Source organism: Miniopterus schreibersii (genome assembly GCF_964146895.1).
Source record: "Miniopterus schreibersii genome assembly, chromosome: 1".
Taxonomy (NCBI): Eukaryota; Metazoa; Chordata; class Mammalia; order Chiroptera; family Miniopteridae; genus Miniopterus; species Miniopterus schreibersii.
Window position 1 is genome coordinate 156,743,072 of NC_138101.1, and position 25,497 is coordinate 156,768,568.

At 45.8% G+C, this 25,497-nt stretch overlaps 1 protein-coding gene across 1 annotated transcript in view; it reads right to left on the reverse strand.

The window, feature by feature from the left end:
- The window catches only part of MYO1E (myosin IE), a 181,591-nt gene that overhangs the window by 110,518 nt on the left and 45,576 nt on the right, over positions 1-25,497 (reverse strand). The window lies entirely within an intron of this gene.

The window sequence follows — 25,497 nt, forward strand, 5'->3', positions numbered from 1 at the left end:
TCCTTTGTCCTGGGAGGGACAGAAATAACTTCCTGCAGAAGGTGACATTTGATGTGGCTCTAAAATACTTTATTTTTCCATTTTATTTTTAAAAATATATCTTTATTGATTTCAGAGAGAGAAAAGGAGAGGGAGAGAGAGGAAGACAGAAACATCAATGATGACAGAGTCACTGGGAATCGAGCCCACAACCCGGGCATGTGCCCTGACCAGGAATCGAACCTCGATCTTCTGGGTCCGAGGTTGATGCTCAACCGCTGAGCCCGCCTGGCCGGGCTAAAATGCTTTAAATTTTCCAGAAGAGTAGAGGAGGATGGATATTCTTTATAATTTACACTCACAGGGGCAAGAAAAGCTAATACATATGAAATAATGGCAGACAACACACGACTGGATATTGGAGGATTCTCCCCCCCCTTCACCCCTTCCTGCATCCTACCGGGCAAGACACACAGCAGGGCTCAGCGGGGACCCCTTCTCGGGAGTTCACTTTTCTGGGGAAGTGTGACAAAGGAGAGGGAGATTCTAAGTAAGGGTATCTAGAAAGGCTGCCCGATCGGACGTCAAAAGGCGGGTGAGAAAACACAATAAAAAGGTAATAGGAGACTCTTTGAGAGAAGGGGGAGGTGGAAGGAAAAGAGATGGGTACCATTTTAAATTTCACTTTTAAGTATCGTTTAAAATCTCTTCAGGAGACACGGGTCCTTTGATAAAAGCAAATTCTAAGAGTCTCTGGGAAAAGCAATTTTAAAAACCAGCCAGTGCCATGGCTCGGGCTCCCGGATGGGGCTCTGGAAGGCCTGCCACCCAGGCTGCCTTGCAGAGGGAAACGGTTTATACAATATATTTGGCTTTCTCAGAAACACATGTAGCATCAGTTCTATAAAATCACCTCAGACCTCACCACCCCTCCTTCCTCTTGTGGCAAAGCAGTAAGAGAAAAAGCACCGGCCACAGCATGACTCACTGGCTCTCAACCAACGCCCACGGTTCCCCTCCAACCAGACGGAGACTCCTGGGGACACCGCCCTCCTTCTCCTCCTCGATGATTCTTGCCGGGCACCCACAAAAGATTACTCTGCATAGAAAACTCAAGTCCCAGAGTAACTAACCAGTAGGTGTGTTTGTTTATTTGCTTTTAACCCCAACAAATAGCCACCTGCTTAAAAGAGGCAAACAAAATGTTACTTTCTCTTTGGCTCATGTAAGCACAGTTGATGAAAAGTGAAGGGCTATTAATAAAGCTGTTACTTAGCTTCTGCAAAGGACAATAAATGGAGGGTCTCTGTGTCCGAGGGTATGTGGTTGTGCTGATCCACAAAACTGCCTTCTCAAGGTAGCCAGAGTCAGGCTGGGCGTCCAACCCACTGTCTCTCCTCTGTGTCTCTGGACAGCGATACGTTACTGTCTCCTCCTTCTCATGGGCAGTTATTCCCAGTAACACAGGGCTCCTTGTGGAGTCCACTGAGGGTCCCAAATGTTCCTGGACACTGCAGAGTCCCACCCCTGGGCTCCAGACCTCCTTCTACGAGAAGATAAGGACCAGCAGTGTGACAACAGTCACTATAAGCAAGGCAATGAATGAGGCGCCTGATTAGTGGTGGGCGCCCCCTTTATGATCCAAACCACCATAGGAGACAGAGGCGAACATTCCCACGCTACAGCTCGACTAGCTAAGCAGCAAAGGCAAGGTATGAACCGAAGTCTCTAGGATTGTGAACTCGTCCAAACATCATAGTTTCTTTGCATTTTTCTCCCTTGTGACTTATTGGATAGCCCCACCTTTTAAGTTTAAGATGGCAACAAAAATGATAGACTGGCTCCAAAACATCATTGAAAATACATATAGTCTTTGTTAATGACCACCCTTCTCTTAGCATCGAAGATGAAAACACTAGAGTTATTTTTTATTTGACATGTTTCCTATATCCAATTGGCCACAAATCTCCCAGCCCCCCGCCCCATCCCGCCCTTACCTCTCCCTCCCTCCTTCTCCCAGGCAATTATAGTTACATATGTGAATTTATTCAACCTTCACAGCCACTCCCCATATTTTACTGATGAAAAAACTGCCCAAGGTGTTCCAACTGTAACCTCTCTGTCCTTATTGACCGCCCCCCCTTTTATGTCTTTCTCCTCCCTTCACCCCCCGAAACCCCCACAATTCCGATGAGGTAAAGGCAGGGAGGGTGGGAGCAACAGAGCCTTTGGGGGAAGGCTGATCTGCCCAGACTGTCAAGGACAACGTCCGAATCGGCCCCAGGTGAATGAAAGCGGGGCCGTGAAGTTCTAGTAGAGGGTGAGAACTTGATCAGGGGAGTTGAAAGCCAAGCGTGGAAGTGCAGGCTCTCATCCCGGCCCGGGGAAGCTCCAAAGTGCCCCCAGTGAAGCAGGCCTCCCTCGGAGCCCAGCCGCTGGGTCTGGGGTAAGCGGAGGGCAGGGTGGGAAACGGTCACCACTCTACAGGCCCGGACAACGTCCTCGGAAGCAGAGGCTGGAAGTTGCCTTCGGACCACAAACTACTGTCCTAGAACTGTGAGAACATGGATGACGTTTCTGGAACAAATCACCTTGATCCCTTCACTTCTTCCTCACACTCCCGACTGGAGGGTAAGGGCAGGACTGGCTGCCCTGCGTGCTGGGCGGAGGAAGGACAGCGACAGGGACGTCCCCATTGGGGCGGGGAGAGTCATTTTCCTGGGAGGGCAAAGGCTCAGTTACCAGGCTGCCACCTCAGCAAGTGCCAGCTTCTTTCTCTTCCGTGGACTTCTTTTTGGTTGGGAAACCCCTTTAAGTTTCCCCACTAAGAATGGTACCTTTTTACCATTCTTCAGGGAGGGTACTCAGCAAGGTGTTTCATTTCCAGCAGTCCCGATGAGGGAGGCAGGGCCGCACAAGGGAAGGAGCGCAGCTGCTGTGCCAGCGGAGGAACGACAGCGAAAGTAATAAACAAGGATAATTTTCACGACGATGATGGAAAGCTGCTCTTCCCCCTGACAGTTATTACAAATTACAAGGGAGGTCTCTTTCCCATCCGATGAGGCCAGAGCGCAGACTTTCTCGGCCCCCGTTTAGTTTCTGGTGACGATTCCGTTTATTAAAAAGCAGTGGACTCACACACCAGTTCTAGAAAGTGGGGCACGCCCAGATCCACACAATGGCCTGGCTTGTTCCTCGCATTCCGGAGGTGGCACGGAGACACAGGAGTCTCACACAGGGAAGAGCCCGGCTCCCTGATTCTCTGCCTGATTTGAAGAGGTGGAGTGTCACTCAGTGGTGTGTACTTAGTGGGGTGGGGACTGGGAAGAGCAAAGGTGAGTCACACAGAGGCAGGACTGTTCCCTCCTGAAAGCCGACCTTCTTGCAGAAAGCCCAGCGCCACCCCCCCGCCACCGCCCCGGTCTGCACACTCTCACTAGTGTCTCGGGGAGCACTTTCCCTCGGCTCATCCAGGAGGAGGAGAGCACTGGGTGCTGCAGTCTTCACGTGCCCAGGAAAGGGAGGTGGTTAAAGGTGCTGTGTAAATACGACAGGCCCAGCGTTGGGCAGGGCCTGGGACAGGTGAGCACCCACATCCTTACACTCTCCTAGGAAGAGCAGACTGCTCAGAATTTTTAGACAGCAGTGTGGAAATAGGTACCAAAATTATAGTCCCACAGACCAATAAGTATACAGTTAACTAAATACAAATGAAATTCACACCTTCTTTGATCCAGCAATTGTGTTTTTAGGAATTTACCTCTAGATACACCAAGATCTATGGACAGGTTGTTCCCTGTGGCAGAGTGTGCAATGGGGAGAGCGGACATGGGTCCTGGACCGATTAGAGTATAGCTCACCCTCCCCACGGAGGACTGTGTGGTCACTGGAAGGCATCTGCTGTGCTGACATGAAACGATCTTCAGGACACGCTGTTTCATGAAAATAGCAATGAATATGTGGATTAAGTAAAGAGTGATGGCATTTGTCTGAGTTTTAAAAAAGATGTGTTATCATTTTTTTTTTCTTGAAAGATACACAAGGTTTCATTGCGGAGTCGGGGTTTGGGGAGAAGGGTGACTTTTACTTTCCATTTTCAACTTTTCTGCCCAGTTTACATTAAAAAACAACCACCACCATAGGCATGTCTTAGTAAAATTTGAAAATGGAAACATTGATAATGATGCCAATACAATCAAGCATTTTCTGGGGATGGTGTTGGGTGGTGGCTGAGCTACCCCAAAGCCGGGACCATCATGGTCAGCCTGGGCTCTGTGCAGGTTCAAGGTTTGAAAGGAGTACTGGGAGATGTTGTCTGAATGCGAAGATATTTCTGGGATGATTAGCTGGTCCAGGAGCTCAACAGGACAGTGGATCTGATTTCCAGAACACCTGGGGCTAGAACGTTATAAGTGTATCACCCTGAAAAGCAGATCCATCATATTCCTGTTGTGGAAAGTGGACCACGGGTAACCCTGGCTGGCCATCGACCTGAGCTTGGTTTTTTTTTGGTCTCTGTGAGTCATAAAGGAAAGGCACACAACTATCTGTTAGACTTTAATCTTTTAATTGACAGTCTGGGGATTCTACTTTTTGCAGTTCTGCTATTTGATGGAAACAAAACCCTTACTTCCATTGCAAACGATGGGGAGGGACCATCAACTATAAATATTTGTCTCCTAAGTGCCAGGCTCAGCCAACCAGCAGTGGGCTTGCAATGTATTTCAACTTTATGGAATTTAGATTCCTCCCCCTACCCACTATTATGGTGATGGGGAGATGTGTGTTTAAAGCAAGTGTGTGTGTGCTGAAGTACAGTGAACAGACTGCAAGGAAGGAGTGTTTTGGGATAGCAGGGGGCAGTCAGTAGTCAACCAACACCCCCACTCCCCCCAACCCTTAGGATTGGAACTAACTCTTACTAAACCCATAAATAGAGTCCAATGTTTGACATGATCTCATTTAATTCACACACCACCTGTAAGACATGAATACTACAATCCCTCTATTACTATTTTAACAAGTAGGTAAAGTTGAGGTCTGGGACTATAATGTACCAAGTTGCCTCTGCTTGAAGGGGCTAGGGATGGGAAAGTACTTTGTGGGGTTGGCGCACAAAGTAGGGGTGCGGGGAGAGGCTCAATGAATGTAGAAGATGTGTTCGTTCATTTCATTCATGTAAGTATGTGTGACCCAAACAAATGTCCCATATTTGTGTGACATTTCCACATACATGTCTCAGTTAATCCCTGGAACAAAGGGCCAGAGCTGAGACTTGTCATCGGGATTTCTGACTTCCTTTTCTTCCCTCTTTCTGCTCTACCGCATCCCACTTCCAACATCATCGTCAAGGCCATGTGTAGACGCTGGGTCCGGGACCACGAGGTCCAGTGGTCAGTCTCTTAGCCAGGGTTGGCAAGATTTCAACCTTCCTGGAAGTGATTAAAGCAAACCAATGTATTGTCCAAACTGGGACACTCTGAGTGCAGAAGAAAGTGTTCATGATAAAGCTGGGACAAGAGCCATAAACCAGGAGCGTCTCAGGTACATGGTTGTATCTGTGACCAACTTGATCTCAGAAAGTCATGGACGACTCAAAGTCCAACCCCCCTAGCCGAGATCCTGGGCTCTTTACCCACAGGGTCTCCTACACAGCACCCTGCCTGTCTGGGCCTCTCCACCACCTGCTCAGGAAGAGGCTCCTAACATTACACTGCCCAAGAAGCTACTAAAAAAATCAAACAAAACTGACAATCACCCCAATCCCCAATCCCTCCAGGGTAGAGCTGATTTTATATGATGACTTGACCTGGGGGCAAAGTGTGGACAGTACATGCCAGGCTGGCAATATTGGTTCGACTAATGAAGTGGGGAAGGGGAAAAGGTTTGTAAAAAAAATAACAAGAGATGCTAAGGTGCCCCAATTTTGTTTTAATTGCGAATGTGATGCTATTTATGTAAAAAGATATCTCTGTATGGAAATATAGGTTTATCTCTAAGTGTACTTTCTACACTTTTTTCCCTACTGAACATATGTTTATAAAATGTGCACACACATATATAACTATTGTCATGGAAAACATTAGATCAAATAAGATAAAGGATGTGAAAGTACTCAGTAAAGTGAAAATTTTGCCCTATTATGTTATTTCATGTCAGCTCAGGACTCCAATTCTTGTTGGCTATCCCAGCTTCCAGTGTTAGTAAGCTCTTTAAATAACAATGGGCCCCAAGCAGGGGGGAAAAAAGCCTTTCTTTCACTTTCTCTGCCTGAAATGTGGCAGAGAAAAGGAACATTTTCTATATCATGAAAAGATATCTAAGATGTTATAAATGAACAGTTAACATATTCCATCAATACTAGGATGCATTTTTTCTTATTTTAACATTCTGAAATTAGAATGTGTCTTACAGTCAACGCTGTGTCACAGCTTAACTGGCAGTGGGGTTTTTTTTGTGTGTGCTTTTTAAACAAAAAAATAAAATAATGATGTCTCTCTTACAGCCTAGCACCTTAGGCTTGGTGAACTATGGCAAGTAACCCTTACGAGGGGACAGGCACTGTTCTATGCACTTTACAAACATTAAGTCAATGTTTAAAGACATAAACTATTAGAAAGATTTCGATACTCCGGAAGCACTGCACCATGTATTAATGTCACTTCAAAAAGTGCTGTGGTTTTTACTGGTGAGACTGATGCTCACCCAGTCCCAGAGGCTCTGTTGTGAAAATTTTTGTAGCTGGTGCCCCTACCCTGTTCACACAGGACGAGGGTCAGTGTCCTGGCTGTTAAGCTGCACGTAACAGCTGGCCATCCCCAGACCACAAGTTTGCAGAGCAAGGTAATTTCCTCTTCAATCTGTACAGGCACTTTTAGACTTGTCTCTTTCAACCTATAAGCTCCTTCAGTGCTAAGACCACCTGAAGCGGGAAGGTGGTATATATCCACCCAGGACGTATGAGTTCTGACCTTCATTTACATACACTATACTTCAGTGTGTCCTAAACCGTAGTTATTTTAACTACTTTTATAATTTTGTATAATTTTATCTATAGGACATAGATAAAATTTCAAATTTTTCTATAAACTGTCCTTTTAAAATTTGGCTAAATCCTAAAACAATCATATCCATGAAACCACTAGTTTGGCATTAGTTTTATTTCTTTGAGATGTGTTAAAATAATAAGGAAGACATACAATTTAAAAGACATACTGTGGGGTTGCACATCCTGGTCCTACCATCCACCCTGGTGCCCTGCCCCACATGTGGGGACCCGCTGCCATTCTCTACTGGCCTGTTCCCACCAATTTCAAGTCTCTGCTATGGAAAATCTCACACGGCGAGACCAGATTCTCCATTACACAGTAGGTGAGAGCCTAGGTTTTGTTTTCACGAGTAAAACTTCTCTGTATTCATGTTCCGAGCCCCCTGCATGTTCCCTCAGGGGTCCTAAGACCTCTCCTGAAGTCCTTGCTCCTTGGAAAACCCTCCAGGGCACATGTGGGAATTTTAGTGGTCCCCAGGGTGAGGGCCTGCCTTAGGCTGAGGAGGAAATTCTCTCCTGGGCTCCTGAAGTTTATTCTCTCTTGGGAAGCACTTGCTGCAAGTACTACCAGCCCCGTCTTCTCTTCTCTCTCAGGCTCTGGGAAACCTAGAATGGTGACTCCCTCCCCTTTGGGAGAATATTCTTTTCACACAACAGTTAACTCGTGTCACATATCAGCACTGTTCTAACATTCTGCAAGCAATAATTTATTTAATCCTCACAACCTTACTAGGCAGGCAACGGAAGCCCAGAAAAGTTAAGTAACTTGCCTGGCTCCAACAGCTGGACTTCAAACCCAGGCTGCCCGGCTCTGGAATCTTTGGGCTTAACCAGTATGCCTACTGCCTCTCATAACAAGGTAAGGGGCCCCCGAAAACGGCGACAATTCTAAAGCTAGCAGTAACTGCCTTATTGCATGTTTACTGTGTGCGGCGGGTGAACTTCTTTTATCTACGCAACACCACGAAGCAGGTGCTCTTACCGTTGTATGCAGGGCACCTGGGCAAGGCGGGGCAGCTAGGTGCCCAGGGAGCAAGCAGCCTGGCTCTAAGTGGCACTGCACACGACAGAGCAAACTCAGCGCCGTGGCGTCGGCCTTGGGGACACTGTTCCCTGCTGTGTCCCCAGCATGCAGGGCAGGGCCTGAAACACGGTCAGGTTCAATCACCAGTCTGGTGAATGAATTCCAGGTCGCTTGGGCTCATCTCAGAACTAGGTGTATCTTCCTGTGGCAGCTACAGTAGGGAAACTGCGGCTCTTGGGCCCAGAGTCTGCCCCAAGGAAGAAATAAGTTTCTAAAAGCTTTCCCGTTGGTCCCAGCCCAGGAGATCCAAGGGAAGAAATGTGGCCCTGAAGACAGCTCTTCTGTCAGTTCTCTACTGTTATCCAGGTTAGGATTACAAACTAATCTTGACCGCAGGGTGAGGACATTCCACCCTAAAGAAAAAAAAATGAACCAAATGGCTGGAATCCCTTTATATGAAAAAATGTGCATTTTACACCCGCCTCTGTTTATAGTGCAATCAAACGAATGACAGAGTCGGCTGGTGTCAGCCTGTCTTTTCAGCTGCAGCTCTACACACTCTCTCTGCAAGCTCACTACAACTTGGGCAAGCACTTACCAACCCCTCAGGGACCTCCCTGTCACCACTCCTGTTTTCGGGTAAGAAGGCTGGGGAACGCAATTCCATTTGCTAATCTAGCAGTTAATTAGAATCAACAGACTTGGGATCTAGCATAAGCCCTACCTATTTGACCTTGGGCAAGGTCAGAGAGAGTGGAAGGGAGGGGGAGACACAGAGAGCGGGAGAAAAACATGCTGTGAGGGATACATCGATTGGTTGCCTCCCGCATGCGCCTGGACCGGAGCCGGGGACCGAGCCTGCAACTGAAGTACATGCCTTGGCTGGAATCGAACCCTGGACCTCCCCTGGACCCTTCAGTCCTGGGGCTGATGCTCTAATCACTGACCCAAACCAACCGGCCAGGGCTAGAATTGTATTCTTTACAATTAAGGCGTCTATTCAATATACACCTAAATGTGATTCAGGTTTTGCACTTCCACTGACAGGATTTTCATTCATAAACAGATTCCTAAACCAAGGAAACAAAACCTTATCAGACTATGTGTCCTAATTTTTGTTTTGAAAATTATAGTCCCCAAAGCAATGATAGCTGTTCAGTAAATTACTTTGATTGAATTAAGAAGTCAAAGTAATGAGGCAGGCTGACTAGTTATATAAATACCACAACCAATAGCTCTTATTTATAATATTGATTAAAATGGGAATAAAAACAGAGTGGCAAGTGAACGATAAAATGTAACATAAAATGAACTATTGCTCTGTACCATCGAAGAAAGAAATCCTAACTTACATGCTGTTCTGGGGAAAAAGAAAACTATGCAAAGACATCAGCAGGGTGCAACAGAATTGATGGCAACTCGATTAAAACAGTCTCCCAGGACTCACTATTGTACACAGCATCTTTCTATATTGATTGTAAAACAGGCATTATTTAGGTCATGCAAAACAGTGAAGGTCTGACAAGATGAGATAACTCATTTTACGGTTTTTAAAAATATTATTTAATTTTTCTAAAAAATGAGCAGTTGGGCATATCTGAATGAGAAAACTCAATTAAAAAAAAACTTTGTAAGGTTGACAGACTTCTTTTCTTACCTATATTCTTTTAAAGCGAGGGTGGAAACACCGGAAGAATATAGAGTAGGATGTTGGGTGGAGGTGAACAGGTAAGGTGTTGATATGTCTGTCCTCTCGCACTTAGGGGTGCTGTTTGGGATGTGCTGAGTGGGGAGAAGGGCCTGGCAGGTGATTGGGGCTGTCTCAGGGGCATGGGCAGCCCAGGTCATGGGTTAGCCATGGGACTACTGAGTCCACGATAGAAGCAGAGCTCCCAGGTAAGGGGCGTCCCCTGAGCACCACATTCTTCAGCCAACACCGAACAGGAGAGAGAAGCGCCTTCCACACCTTCTCCTGTGTTTGGCATGGGCACATGGGACCCTCTCCTTGCTTGATTTGGCCTGATCTGTGGCACCAGGTGCCATGTTCCTCTAGGGGCAAAATGTAGCTTAAGGCATTGGTCTGGGTGACTTTAGGGGATAAACGAGACCTGTTTATCAGATCCAGAGAGATCTCGGGCCACAGAGAAGCTGGCTGACAGGGTGGCAGAGAGGAAGGTTCTGTGGGTACATCTCAGGGAAGAGGCCACAAGAGCAGCCACTAATCCACACCTCGGATCAGTGCTACCAAGGCTCCTGCAGGCTCAGGACAGCCTCAGGTGTGAAGATAAACACCTGGTCCATCCTCTCGCTCCCTTTCATCACCTGGTCATTTCTCACAACCCACGTGTTGGACTTCAGGAATGGAGCAAAAACAGGGCTGAACAGAAGGAATTTAGAAGGAGGGGAGAATCGTGGATGTCCTTGATGACTCAATGAAAAGCCCTAGGACAGGCAGGAAAGCAGGCCTTGGCCTCCTGATGCCCCTGTTATCAGCTAATCTCTCAGCAGCCACACCCAGACTGCAGAAGGCCAGCACCGGGGCCCAGGTGTCATGGGCAAGGGCGCCTGTGCAGCTGGGAGGAACACGGACACAAGACTACTATGTTGTTTGTATGTGTCCTTGCTTACAGAAATTCCAAGGGGTAGAGGTCTTAGCACCCCTGCAACTAAAAAGACTTTTAAGGAAGTTAAGTGTTTCAGAGATACTTAGTAAAGGTGGCATTGCAAGGATTCCAATCTCTAAGCCTCAGTTTCTTTTTCTGCAAAATGGGGATACTAACAGTATCTGGGACTTCCGCAAGTGTTAAATTAGATAAAGCATGGAGAGCTCCTATCACACTGTCTGGCCCACCATGAGTGCTACGTAAAGCTGTTGTTAATCATAAGTGAACTGGGAACAGTGGTAGCTGGAAATAGTGCCCTGATTAGATACCTGATGTTTCAAGAAAGAATCAGAGATCTGTCATCTCATTGAGCCAATGAGAAGATAATAGCAGAGACAGGAGTCAATAAAGAAATATGAAACTTTTAAAGTTTCACCATGCTCAAGTGATGCGTGTTCACACAATAGGTGACATTTGAGCCCAAGATTCTCTGAGACTAGGGATCTACTCCAGCAGAACATGGTCCACAGTGCCAGCTACTTAACAGAAGAACCAGGACTAGAACTCAGGTCTTCCAGCTCTGGGTCCAGTACTGAGTGGCTCCCTACAGCCAGCCCCTCCTGAGCAAACCTGTAGTGAAGGAATTTATCACCCACAAAAGTTCTGGGAAGAGCAATTGAATGAGTCTAGGTATTTAAATATTTTAATTTCTCAAATAATAAACATTATTTGTGAACCTTGACCCTCTGGCAACCAGACTGCATGAGGGGACTGGTGTCTATCCAAACCTAAATATTGAAAGAGCTTAATTTCTTCCTTGTTTTTAATGTTTAGACAAATACAAATAGAAGTTTTAATATATGTTACCCCATGCGTTATCTTGCATGCAAAGGTGCAGACCTCACACTTTGGAGACCACTTTCCTAGAACTCCTTGCCTTGTACCCAAGATACAGGCCTCTGTTTATGGGCGGGGAAGGGGGGAGGGTTGAGGCATTGTCTTAAAAATCAGAAACAAGTAGGCAAAGGGCACAGGCAATCTCCAGAAGGTAAGGGAAAATGCCAGCAGAAATTAGAAAACTGTAATCTAACTAGAGATCTCTAGCTGGAGAATTCCATGGTGCCCCTTCCAATACTAACTTTTTTCTGCCAGAGTCACTAAACTTGAAAACAAAACACAAGCTAACCATGTCTAATGTGATTATGGGTCATGGGTGAGTCACACAAGCTTAAAGCTCAGAGCTCCATAGAAAATCCAAGACATTTTTGGTGATTGCTGCTTATTGCTTATTATATTCTGTGAAATATAATACAGCATCCCAAAGGCAACCCACATCATCAAGAAGTGTGCTCCACAATGTTTAGGGAATAGGGCACGGCTATTGCTTTTCTTGAGCACCTACTACATGCCAAGCACTGTGTTAGGTGCTTTGTTTCATTTGGCCTCAAAAGAACTGTAGAACCAGGGAGGTACTATGGTCCCCAAGTAACTGATGAGAAAAATGGTCCAAAAGTCAGGGAGTCCAGATCTGTACTGGGTTTGGTGGGTTTAGAAATCCACAGCAGCTTTCATTGAGGCTATGGTGGAAGACAAAAGAAATGGATTCCCCACTCTGAAAATTTCTCACGGGAGCCAGTCTCTGGTAGTGAGATTTCAAACAGAGCACCTGAAGCTGCCTTTATATCCCAGGTGGCAAGCTGGATGGACCACCTTGGCTATGGAACAGAGATCGCCACTGTAAACAGAGGGGCATTTTAGGCACACTGAGGTGGTCTCCTTCACAGTTCTCTTCACAGCCATGGTTTCAAAGACAGAGCCCCACACCCAGGTCTCCGTAAGTGCAGGCTTCTCCTTCAAAATTTTTTTGGCAATAGATGATGATTTCCCTTTGTGGCAAAGATGCCTCTTAGCACAATTAGAACGTTCAAATATATTAAAAATAACCTCACAGAACTTCTTACTTGGACAAAATAGGCAAGGAAGACATCAACTGCCAGAACAGTCCCAGGTAGGGATCCGCTGCAGGAACCTGTCCCATAGCTTCCAAAGTCAAACGACAAGGCGCCCTCAGCCCTGCAAAGTCAAGAGCGGGTGGCGGGCTCTGGTCTTCCCTGAGTAAGGGCAGGAAGGAGAGTCGGCGGGGCTGGGACTGACGCACGAATGAGCCCGACGCAGGAACAAGAGAAGCAGCTTCGGCAAGGAACTGAGACAAACTGCACCCTGCTCTCTGTGGCAGGGAGGAAGGGCATCGTGCCCACCCAGTCTTGGAGAAAACAGCGGCTCCATTCGGGGAGGGCAGTGAATAGAAAATAGATGTCAACGTCACCACCTCCCGAAGACCGCTGTGCTCAAAAACGGCCAGCAAGGCCGCAAGTGGATTTGCAAAAACATTTGCATGGTTTCTGGTTGCAAAAACGCTGAAAGGATTTGTAATCCACTCTGCTCCCAAGTGCACAAAAGTCCCTTTCTACCTGAGCCCCGAGACCCAGAACATGAGGGAAAGTAGAGCCAGCAGTCCCAATATCCTCCCTGGCCGTGACCCCTTCTCTTCCTGGGACTTGGGCCAAAAGCACAGTACAACTTACTGATCAAATAACCAACACCCGAGGTACCTGGGAGTGACCACACGGTCACTGGAATCAAAAGCCAAAGGTTTCCCTGTACGTGTGACGGTGCCTGGCTGGGTGTAAGGTACAGGCATAGCTGCTAACTCTGCACTTAGGAGAAAACCTCATTTCAATTATTTTTAAAAATTCAGTGGAGCAAGAAGAGTAAAAAGGTTAGAAGAGGGAGAAATCGATTGAGATGCTGAAAAAGATAAAAGGCAAGTAATTTTAATTAAACTTTCGGGAAATATTAAAGAGTAAGAGGAAATAAAGCTATTCCAGAGATCTAAATATACAACAAAGGAAAGTGGTTTGATTGCAGGGCAAGCCGTGCGAATAAATAAAAGACTGTAAAAATTTAAAGAAGAAAAAAGTTTCCTTCCAACTCCCATTCTAACGAAACCATGGTTCTTTTGGTGTAACTACAGTTCACATGCTAAATGGCTACCAAATTCAGCTTCGAAAAACCTACGTAACATTCTCTAGTTTTAAAAGAAATGTAAGTGAACCAATCATTTCCAGTAAGTGGGCAAATCCTGTTTGCTGGGTGGGTTTGTTGTGAGTGGCTGTGAGTAAAAGCAAGGGTGCTTTTATTTTACTTTATTTTTGCCATTTAAATTTTTCTCCATTAAAAATAATATATATCCGTGGTTGTTTTACAGGCCTTCAAGGCCAATTCATCAGTTTTGAAGAGCGGTTTGAATGTTTTAAAACACCCAATTGGTATTTCCTTTGTCTCCAAATCAAAAATCTAAAACAACAACAACAAACAAAACAAAACAAAAAACAAATAAATCTGCACCACCTTTTCTTAAAGGTGTTTCTGTAGCACTCCCGGCTGTAGAGGGATCATTATTTATTTAAACTTCCATGAAATGCACTTCGACCAGCAAGCATGGGAGTTGTGCAATTAAAATGTGTTGTGTTACAGAAACAAAACAAAACGAGAGTTGGGCACAGGGACGGACAACAATGTGCAGTGCCACAGATGGCGACGGGAGGCCTGAAAACAATGTGCAGTCCCCATCTATTCTGTTTTGCCCCATTGTGTTTTGAACAGACTGAATCACTGCCCAGCTTCGGGGGCCAGCCTCTGAAAGGGCCCATTGTGAGGGCTATGCTTTCCAGAGCGGAGTTAAGGTTGCTGTAGTAACCTTCACTACGAATTTCCTGACCAATGTGATGAAAATCTCAACGGAATTGTGACATTACTATAGTTACAAACAAGACCGCAAAATGAACATGGGTCTGCCCATTTACGGGGTCTTTTCTTATCGGAGCGTAACCCACTATCTGCTGCTTAAATCACTCTCACAGACAAAGAAGAGACTGAATTTCTAAGAGCCAGGGCTTGAGAAGTGAACCTGTACTGTGTGTGTGTGTGAGGGGGAGGTTGCTCCTGTGGTTTTCGGGTGGTGGGCAAATGGGAGTTTGCAGGCCAAGGAAAGGCCTCACAGCTTGTGGACTGTCTCAGCATCATGTTTCCAGGGTTGAGAAAGTCACTCTTCTGGAGCTGAGCAGGGAGGCGTGGATACCCACGGTCCACATGCCACAAGCAAAGAATAAGTCCGCACTGCACTGGGAGAAGAGAGTTCAGGATTCAGCAGAGTGCCCCTTTATTCCACCATGAAAAAAAGGCAGCAGGGAATCACCCCAATTTACCTGACCGAACACTAAGCTAGAATGAAACCCCCGTCCAATGAACTTTGCCGAGGGCTCACTATGTACCAAGCAACTCTCTAAGCTCCTTGCATATACTAACTCATTCAATTGTCCTAACAAACCTATACAATTGGTATTATTAATAATCCCCACTGTAACAATGAGGAAGCCCTAGCACAGAGAAGTTACACCACTTGCCCCAGATCAATTGCCAGTAAGCAAATATTCTGGTTCCAGAATCTTTATCCAGCTTTCTTTATCTTTTCCATATAAGCATTGGGTGTTTGGATCTGCAGCTCTGGAGCTTAGGAGTCAGAAATGGGCCAGGAACATCAATTCGGGAGTCCGCCAGTGACTACTGAGAAGTTGTTGCCATAGGCATGAGTGAGATTGTGCAGAACAGGAAGCAAATGGGAGAGAAGAAAACGAAGGATGGGAAGTATGTCATTCATTCATTCATTCATTCATCCATTCATTCCAGAAGTTATGCCCCTACTAGGAGCCAAGCACTGTTCTAGGTGCTGGGGTAACACTTGCAGACCACATAGACAGGGCTCCTACTTTCATCAAACTTACTTTCTCATTGGTGAGGCAGAAAGCAAACTGATAGAACAGACAGGTTGGAAAAATTGAGGCATCTGAGAGAAGGCCAGGAGGGCAAGGCCGAGTACTTAGCAATGCAGACAGGAAATAGGCAGCCAAACTGGAATCCCCATCAGAGTGCAGCCCAGGTCACGCAGCAAGACTGTCTTCTTTCCAGAGGGAACGGGCCCAACTACTTCAGTCAGATCCCCATCCAGTAAGAGAAATAACACCACCTCTTATTGGTGTCTCGCTTCCAGTGTCTCACCACTGAGCTGTTTATCATCCCATGTGAGTCCTCGAGCAACTCGGAGAGTGTAATTATCTCTACTTTGTAGCTTGGACAGGCTGGCAAAATTTCTCCAATACTTTAGAGGACCCCCAAGGAGTGGTGGAGATGGGGGAGGCCTGAAAGAGCAAATTTCCTGTTGGGCTCATGGGCGCTGGGGAATGTCCATTTACCTGTCTAGCATCATAATGGCTATGCCACTTATTGCTAGGTTATTATTAAGCTGGTCTGCAAGTCTCTGTGTGCTGGGTCTCGCCTACCTAGAAATAAAGAGGGGGCAGGAGGAGGGAACCAGAACCAGAGATAGAGCAAGACTGCTTTTACCTAGAGACAGGGAGAAAACAAAACAGCTCCTTACAAACAGTTTCTAAGCATCCTTAAAGGTAGCAATTCCAGCCTAAAAGCCTCTTGGCTTGGTAATGCACCACCCTAAAGTAAAGAAAGGGCGAAATTATCAAGGCAGAGAAAAGCAGCGACGTCAGGCTGTGGATGGAGGCCCTAGGCCATGCCAACTTCTAAGAGGAGGAATTACAGTAATTCAGCCCACAGCGATTTCCCATTTTAACTGATGTTTCCTGTTTTCTATGCTGGGCATCGTAAGGATATTCAGAACCAGAGCCGGAGTTCAGAGGCCGTCCCTTCACTGGGGACATTCTTTTCTGTCCACTCATTGCATTATGTGCACAGCGTTACAACCCCAAACAGATCTGTTTTCCTACTGACCTCAATTTGCGGCCACCATTACTTTGCTGAGAGAATTCTTGGCTCTGCAGAGCCGAGACGGCCTAGCGGTTCCGGGCCTGCTGCCCTTGAAATAGCCGGGACCTGCCGGTGGGCGTCTCTGCAGGAACCAGCCACATCCGCCCGGGCGGATTTGATTCAGGGGTAAGGATGAGGGGCAGAGAGGGGACAGACGTCTCCTTCCAGCCCTTTCACGTGATTGACTGCTGACCCATTCTGTGGTAGAAGGACAACTGAGGGGTTTGTTCATTTTGGTTTTTTCCTGATTGTAGGATGACATTTTAACACCTTTCATTTTGAAATAATTTCAACATCTCAGAAAAGGTACAAATAATACACAAAGAATTCTAACTTGTTACCAATTTGTAACACTTTGCCACATTTGCTTCCCCTCTTCCCCCTCTCTCTCCATCTCTTTTCTCTCTCTGGTTTTTAATCTAAACTATTTGAAAACGGATTGTATACCTCATGCCCGTTTATTCCTTAACACTTTAGTGTATTCTTCCTAAGAAGGGAATTTTCTTCTATAACCAGAATAAACAACTTCAGGAAATGTAACATTAATACTTTTTATCCAAGTCAAATTCCAATTTCATCAGTTATCCCAATGATGTCCTTTGACAAGATTTTTTTTTTTTATCCTAGTGCATCTCGTTTTCATATTTCTTTAGTCTCTTTTCATTTCTAACAACCCTTCAGCTTTTCTTTGTCTTTTATGATGTTGACATTCTAAAAAGTTCGGGCTAGTAATTTTATAGAATTTCCTCCAGTTTGGGTTTGTCTGATGTTTCCTCGTAATTAGATCCAGCTTTTGCATTTCTTGGCTAGGATTCTAGTCAAGAGACTTTGTGTCCTTCTCAGGGTATCTATCACATCTGGAGGTACATGCTGTTTGTTGATGTTTATTGGTGATACTCATTTTTATCACATGGTTAAGCACTGTCCCATTTCTCCACTGCATAATTTCTTTCTTTTTTTTCCTGTCGTGAGCACTAAGCAATTTGTGGGGAGATACTTTGGGACTATGTAAATATCTTGTTTCTCATTAAACTCTGACAGCCAACTTTGATAGAATTAAAATTCAAACCCCAGTTATCTGGTATGCAGGGAGAATGCATCACTCCTGGAAGCTGAGTGTTTCAGACACGGGCTGTGGGGCATCTATGTGGGCCTCTCCGAGACCTGGTAGCTGGTTTCCTCACACCTGCGGGTTCCAGACAGGCCGAGGTTGCTGAGTGGCTGTGCCCCTTATGTGACACCTAGTTCCACCTCCACGGGGTGTGAAACAATGCATGCCTGGAGGCTGAACTGAAAACCAGAAGTATGAACCAGGGTGACCGTTAATGGCCCAGGCAGCACCGTGGAAAGAAGCAGACAGGGAAATCGGGTCTGTCCATACACAAAGCCACGTGTGGGACGTTCATCTCCGGTTCCCTCCAGCAGTGTGCCTATGAGCCTCACCCCCACCCCAACCCCATTCCTCTCACCTCTTCTTTTTTTTAATTTTTATATTTTATTCTTGTTTAAAATATTACAGATGTCCTTTTCTCCCCAATGACCCGTTCCACCCCGTTCCCTCCCCCTCCCCAGTCCCTCTCCCCACCACTGTCCGTGTCCTTGGGCTGTGCATATGTGCATATAAGTTCTTTGGTTACTCTCTGCCCCTCCACCCACCTGCCCTCCTCCATCCCTCTGACATTCGTCAGTCTCATCTGTGCTTCCATGTCATTGAATCTATTCTGTTCATCAGTTTATTAAGTTCTTTAGATTCCACATATAAGTGAGATCATGTGATGTTTGTCTTTCACTGCCTGGCTTATTTCACTTAGCTTAATATTCTCCAGGTCCATCCATACTGTCCCAAAGGGTACGAGATTCTTCTTCTTTACAGCTGCATAGTATTCCATGCTGTAAATGTCTCACAGCCTTGTTATCCACTCATCTACTGATGGGCACTTGGGCTGTTTCCAGATCTCAGCTATTATAAACTGTGCTGCTATGAACATCGGGGTGCATATATTCTTTCTGATTAGTGTTTCAGGATTCTTAGGATACATTCCTAGGAGTGGAATCAGTGGTTCAAAAGGCAGCTCCATTGTTAATTTTTTGAGGAACCTCCACACTGTTTTCCATAGTGGCTGCACCAGTCTGCATTCCCACCAGCAGTGCACTAGGGTTCCCCTTTCCCCACACCCTCGCCAGCACATGTCGTTTTTTGATTTGTTGATGGCAGCCATTCTGACAGGTGTGAAGTGATACCTCATTGTGGTTTTAATTTGCATCTCTGATGATGAGTGACATTGAGCATTTCCTCATGTGTCTCTTGGCCATCTGTATGTCCTCTTTGGAGAAGTGTCTATTTAGGTCCTTTGCCCATTTCTTAGTTGGATTGTTTGTCTTTCTCTTGCTGAGTGCTATGAGTTCTTTGTACACTTTGGAAATTAGCCCCTTATCAGATACATCCTTGGCAAATATGTTTTCCAAGACCGTGTGGTTCCTTTGTATTTTGAGGCTGTTTTCTTTTGCTGTGCAGAAGCTTTTCAGTTTGATGGAGTCCCATATGTTTATTTTTTCCTTTGTTTCTCTTGCCCTAGGAGATGTATCAGTGAAAAGTCCACTGCGTGGGATGTCTGTGACTTTACTGCCTCCGTTTTCTTCCAGGACTCTTTCGATTTCGTGACTTACATTTAAGTCTTTTATCCATTTTGAGTTTATTTTTGTGTATGGTGAAAGTTGGTGGTCTAGTTTCATTCTTTTGCATGTATCTGTCCAATTTTCCCAGCACCACTTATTGAAGAGACTGTCCTTACTCCATTGGATACTCTTGCCTCCTTCGTCAAATATTCACTGACCATAATGGCGTGGGTCTATTTCTGGGGTCTCTGTTCTGTTCCACTGATCTATATGCCTGTTATTGTACCAATACCAGGCCGTTTTGATTACAGTGGCTTTGTAATACAGTTTGAAATCCGGTAATGTGATCCCTCCCACTCTGTTCTTTTTTCTCAAGATGGCTGCAGCTATTCGGGGTCTTTTTTGGTTCCATATAAATTTTCAAAATGTTTGTTCTAGGTCTGTGATATATGTTGTTGGTATTTTAATAGGAATTGCATTGAATTTATAAATTGCTTTGGGTAGTATGGGCATTTTAATGATATTAATTCTTCCAATCCATGAGCATGGTATATTCTTCCACTTGTTTAAATATTCCTCTATTTCTTTTTTCAGTGTCACATAGTTTTCCTCACTTCTTCTTTAGCTACGGACATGGTGGAAGTGTTTGGGGCTCGGAGAGCTGAAGCCAGATGGGGACAAGTGGGTTGGGGGTTAGGAACAATGTGAGTGGAAAGGATGAAGTTCAATCAGTCCATTTGAAGCGTTTGCCCACAACTGCTCTTGGGCCTCAGAGAGGGAAGACCTCTGTGTCCAGCCGTAGGTCCTAGCCATGCTTGTTCCCACTGGGGAGAGTCGCCAAACATTTCCTTTCTGCGAAAAGTTATCGTGTGGAAATAGCATCTCAGAGGACTTACTATGCAAAAAACACCAGTAGATGGCCACTTCTGCAACCAGAGAGGCCGGGATAAAACTGGAAAGAAAGAAGCCCAAACTGTCTCTACAGCGAATTACCACAGACACTGAGACCACGGAACTTATCTGGAAACCAAATGTTCTCCTGGCCCTGTCAATATTCCCGCACATGTGACAAGCCCGGAGCCCGCTCCCGAAAGGTACGTGTGGGTTAGTGATGTCAATAGCTACTGCTGAAATAACACTGGAAAAATAAGAGTTTTACAATTTTTAGGTAAAACATTTACATTCAAGGTTCATCTTTCCTCTTCTAGCTGCAATAATGAGGCAGAAAGTATTGGCAGTGCACTCCAAAACTCCCCAGGATTCATAAACATAAACAGGACTTGGCATCAGTAATAGTAATTTTGGGGATGGCATTCTTTTAATAACAACTGTGCACTTGTGGTCTTTTCCTGAACCACATCCCGTGTTTTTCACGTATTCAGTCATTCCCTGATTCAATCGTTCAACCCAGTCAACAAAACCTGCGCAGGTACTGGGCCAGGCCCTGGGGATACAGTGATTTTTTAAAGAGATACAAAGATGTACAAATTAATCACTTAAGTCTACAGTTGTAGTCCCAGGGTAAAGAATGGATTCTGTTGACATAAGATTCAACTCTTTCGTGTATAAAAATGCTGAATGGGCCGGTGACTCCTTGCACAAAGAATGCGAAGCTGCTCGCACTGAATTGTGAAATGTTACCCCTGGCAGACAGGTAAGCCGAGAAGACCTGAGTTCACACAAATCATTGATCTTCGTAGTCCACTGAATTCTAGCCCAGATGACCCCATTTTAAGAACTCTGTAGTTAACTTCTCTTTAGAAACACCAGCCCAAGCTCTGGGAGACATTGATCAGCTCTGATCATCATTCATTCCATTTAAATTAAGTAGGCTAGATCTTTTTCTAAAAAAAAAAAATGTTTTTCCCACCTTGAACACTGCCTCTTTAAAAAACCTCAATGTCCCGCTGTGAGGCTCAGAAATTTGGTGGGAGGTATGCGACACCATCTCCCCACCTGGCAAGAGGTGTTAAATATCCTGACTGGAATCCCTGAGTCTTTAGTGTAATGTAAGATCCCCATCAGACTTGTTACCACTGAGAAACTGGAAGGGCATCTGAGCAACTGTTTACTACGGCCCAGTTAGCTGCTCTATAATTTATCACCAGGTAAAGCGCTAAGTGTTAAATGCCCGGGTTTGGGTCCTCTCGAATCTCTTCTAGATGAAAATCTAGGGCAGCTCTTCTCAGCCGGTAGGTCCGACAAAACCGGTCCTTTGGAGAAAGGCTGAGGGTGGACTGGTCTTTCTTGTTCCCAGGGCTCTGCCTACCGGGTCCACGCTGAAGACCGTCCCCTTCCTAGGTCTTTATTGACAGAAGATACCACCAAGCACTTGGGAACCACTCAACAGTCTCCACCACCCTCCCAAACACCCCCTCACTCTCTGACTGAATCACCGGAGGAAGTGGACCTACCCCTGACGCCGTCACAGTTTTTGAAATCTGGAAGCGGGTCACGTGATACAAAGGAACACCGGCTGAAGACAAGGAGCTGGTCCGCAATCTAGAAACCTGGCACTGCCTCTTAGCTGGAAATCTTTCAGGGTCTGAATTTAGAAAGACATTCCAGGAATATGTGCATTCCGACGTGTTTTTAAAATGCCACTAAAAATAACTACTTAAAATATGTCAAAAAAAAAAAAAAAAAGACATTCCAAAAATGACCCTCTTTGGTTGGAGGTATGGTTGCGAAGAATTTTGGCAGGCGTTCTTGAAGAGATCGGAGCCTAGCTCTAAGAGGATATCCAAACGATAAAATCATAGTCATAACAAGAGTAACAGAAATAACAAACTCTTTGAGCAGGCTTATTTTATACCTTTTTAAAAAATTTAATTTTTAGCAGTGACAGCCTATGAATCCTCAGGATTTGTTTGCAATGTCTCCTTAGTTAATGAACCACATTAGTTAATGTACCCACAGCCCAGGGAGCGTCCTCTCTGGAGGGAAATGTGGGCTCTGAATTAGAATGTGTATTTACATCTGAGCACTTTAAAATAGATGAATTCCCCATTTATATTATGGAAACTTGTAGTCACCAGAGTTCACCTTCTTTCCTCAGAAATGTCCTCACTCCTAGGAAATCTGACCCGTGGGCTGCAATCCTGAGAGTTAGCCTCCTTTTGCGACTCACTCACCCCCCTCCACAGGCTTGTCAACAGGAGCCCCACGTTTAGTGCAGGCACTGAGGATCCTCGGCGGTGTCTCAGGGGCTGAGGCCAGGGGCTGTAATTTATAACTGAGAAGATTCTTCTGGACACTGGAAGGGATAAAGTGAGTCACAGCCACTCTCAGTACTCGAGCCAACTTTACTATCACTAAGCCTGTGTTCTGCCATGACCTGGCGGAAAGCAAAGGCCCAGGATTGGAGCCACTTACCGGCTGGGTGGCCTGGGCGATTTACTTAATCACCCCCATTTCCAACCACTCGGGATTGTTAGTGAGGGACCCATGAGAAAAAAACAACAACGGGAAAGGCCTTTGTAAACCTTATGGTGACATATAAATGAGTTATTTTGATAATGTCAAGAGAGGATCAGGGATACTGTTAATTTATAAATTTATGCCCTCACATTAAGTGTGATACACTTCACAGAACTTACCTTCCCCATCCTCAAGTCTGTTTCCAAAATATTGCAAGGAGAACACCTAAATAAATATGAATTTGTCCACTGCCTGAAAGAGCTAAAGCCTCTGTTGGAGGTAAGGAGAGAAGATGGGACCTGGCTAAACCCCAGTGACGTCTCAGCAGGATGCACATCAGATGTGAGGAAAGGCGAAGCAAGAAAAGGTTAGAAACAGTACACCTCGAAGCTACCAGAAACCAGTACGACCGTGAGGAGATCAGGTAGCTACTAAGGTAAGACTTGGGGACACATCCAAATCACTAAGGCACTTTCCTAAATGTCTGCAGAGAACAGTCAACCCAAAATATAATTTCTCTACAATCAACAGAAATTAATCTGTCATCTTGACATGGCAACATGCCGTGAAAGAATGCTGGTAAGGCAAGAGGGATGGGAAAAGGCTAGTGCTCAGAAGTCAGACCCTCTTTAACTGGGGGACTGCAGCAGCCACTGAAGGCCACGTGGTCTCACTAGACCACAGTTTCAGAGGGACAAGGTCTGGGGCTGGTGTTGGCTGAGCGTGCTCATGTCTAACAGGAGACGATGGCCTAGCTGTGAGTGCCAGACCAGCTTCCAGCGACGCGAAGGCCTCGCGCTGTGTCAGCCCAGAGGATGCCAGGGCTTGCTTCTTTCTCCAACGACTGCCTCTGAGCAGCCTTCATATCGAACAGAAAGCCAGGAAGATCGTTCAATACAATTTAACTCAAATGAAACCTTTACTTAGTGAAACCAAAAATACAATCAGCTAAACTATCTCAAGAACTCCCTAACAGATGTGATAAGCTCTGAGTCACAACCTTCTAGCACGGACTTGTCCCTTCCTCCGTTCCCATTTCCTCCCATCTGGACTATCGGCTGGCTGGTGTGGGCAGACAGGAGGCTGAACTGTGACAGCACCTGCGAGTTGTTCCCCAAGGTTGGCACTTCCTCTCCTTGGCTAACACAATCTCTGGCTTTTAGTGGGCACATGGCTACTCCGAACAAATTCATTCCTGGATTCCTGTGCAGCTAGGTGTGGTCCGGTGACGTAAGTGGAAGGGGTGTGTGCCTGCTCTTGGAGCCTCATAAAGGGAGGGAGGGGGTGTGGTCCCACGTATCCCTCCCTCGTTCAAAATTGGCAGGTGGTAGCCAGAGGGCTATGTGGGCACATAAGCACCAGGGCCACACCCTGGGGGTGGCAGAACAGAAAATGGGAAGCAGCCTGCAACAACCCAGGCCACGGCAGAGCTCCACAGCAGCCTTGACTGTCTACAGCCAGAATGTTAAGTGGGAGAGAAATAAACACTCACACCACAGTAACAATCGATACAACTTTCTCGTCATTGCAGCTGCACAGCCTCAAGTGGAAATTTTTTACATTTAAACGGGATACAATTAAATTTAACCCCTGGAGTTGTTCTACAGCACCGAGCTTACACAAATCCCTCCCTACTTGCATCCCTTTGCTTTACACTTTAGTCTTCCCCTCTTCCCAGTCATGCACAGTACAGGGAGGAATCTGTTTACAAAACTCACATATTGCTATGCTCACTAACTGTGTATCTATGGTTTACCCGATTATATAGTACACTTCTAATTTTTACTTTTTTGTCTCACTCTTCCCCAATTAGCCAGAGCCTCCTAATATGGGGCATAAAAGATACTGAACAAATGTCTGTTTTAATGAGCCTTTAAAGACTCTATAATGCAATCATTTAAAGACTATAATGCAATCATGTTTTAACCTCTCCCACTTCTTTTACTCACTTCTCATCCCATGTGCGATATTCATGTTCACGGTGGACGAAAGCATATACCTCAGCTACACGGCAATTGCTAAGGGACTGCTCCACAGCTTGGCAAAGACTCAAATGTTAAATTTGTGAACGCCAAGAGTTTAAACACATAAGATGCCTTTATTTGTAAAAGGTCTCAAAGGATATTTTTCGCTGTTGATTCATCATATCCGTTCCATTTGTAAAAGCATCTGCAATTTACCAAAGTGCTTTCACAGTCCCCGTCCCACCGTTCTTATGGTCGGGCAGGATACCAGTCAAGCACAAGCAGGGATGGTGAGTCACTTCTCATGGTGCCATTTATCTACGAAACCCTGTGAATGGCCCTCTGGGCTATAGAGTCCTGGGTTCTTGTCCTCTGAGCGAGGCTGCAGTAAGCCATCCCAGGCCTGTTATCTTAGCACCCCAGGCTAACATTTCTGTGGGAAGGACTCCCAAGTGACACTTCTAGTCAGGGGTTTGAGAACAGGATGTGAGTAGGTAGAGGGGGCCCTGGGAGGGCATCCCTAGCCCGGGAAATGAAAGAGAGCAGAGGGACGGAAGGTCGAGGAGGCAGGCCTGACCGGATCATCGCCCCAGTTGTATTTAGCTGGAAATGTAGGCCACTGCTCTCTAACTTCAGAGTGAAACCAAGTCCAAGTGGACGTCACCCAGGGGAGCTGCTGGGATGACCTGCGTCTCGGGTGGCACTGGAGCGTGGGCTGGCCAACCAGGTCTGCCAGCCCAGCTGCTGCATCAGCGCCCAGGGTCCCAGGAGGGTGAGGCTGAGCGGAGCTGCTCTCGATTGGAAATACAGCAAGCAGGAGTGGGGCCGGCCAGTGCGGGAAAGGCATGGAGCGAGAGCCAGATTCTGTCTCCCAAACTTGATCTACACGAATCCAAATGATAATTCTGACATCTCCTTCTCACCTTCCCTCAGGGTTTTCTTCAA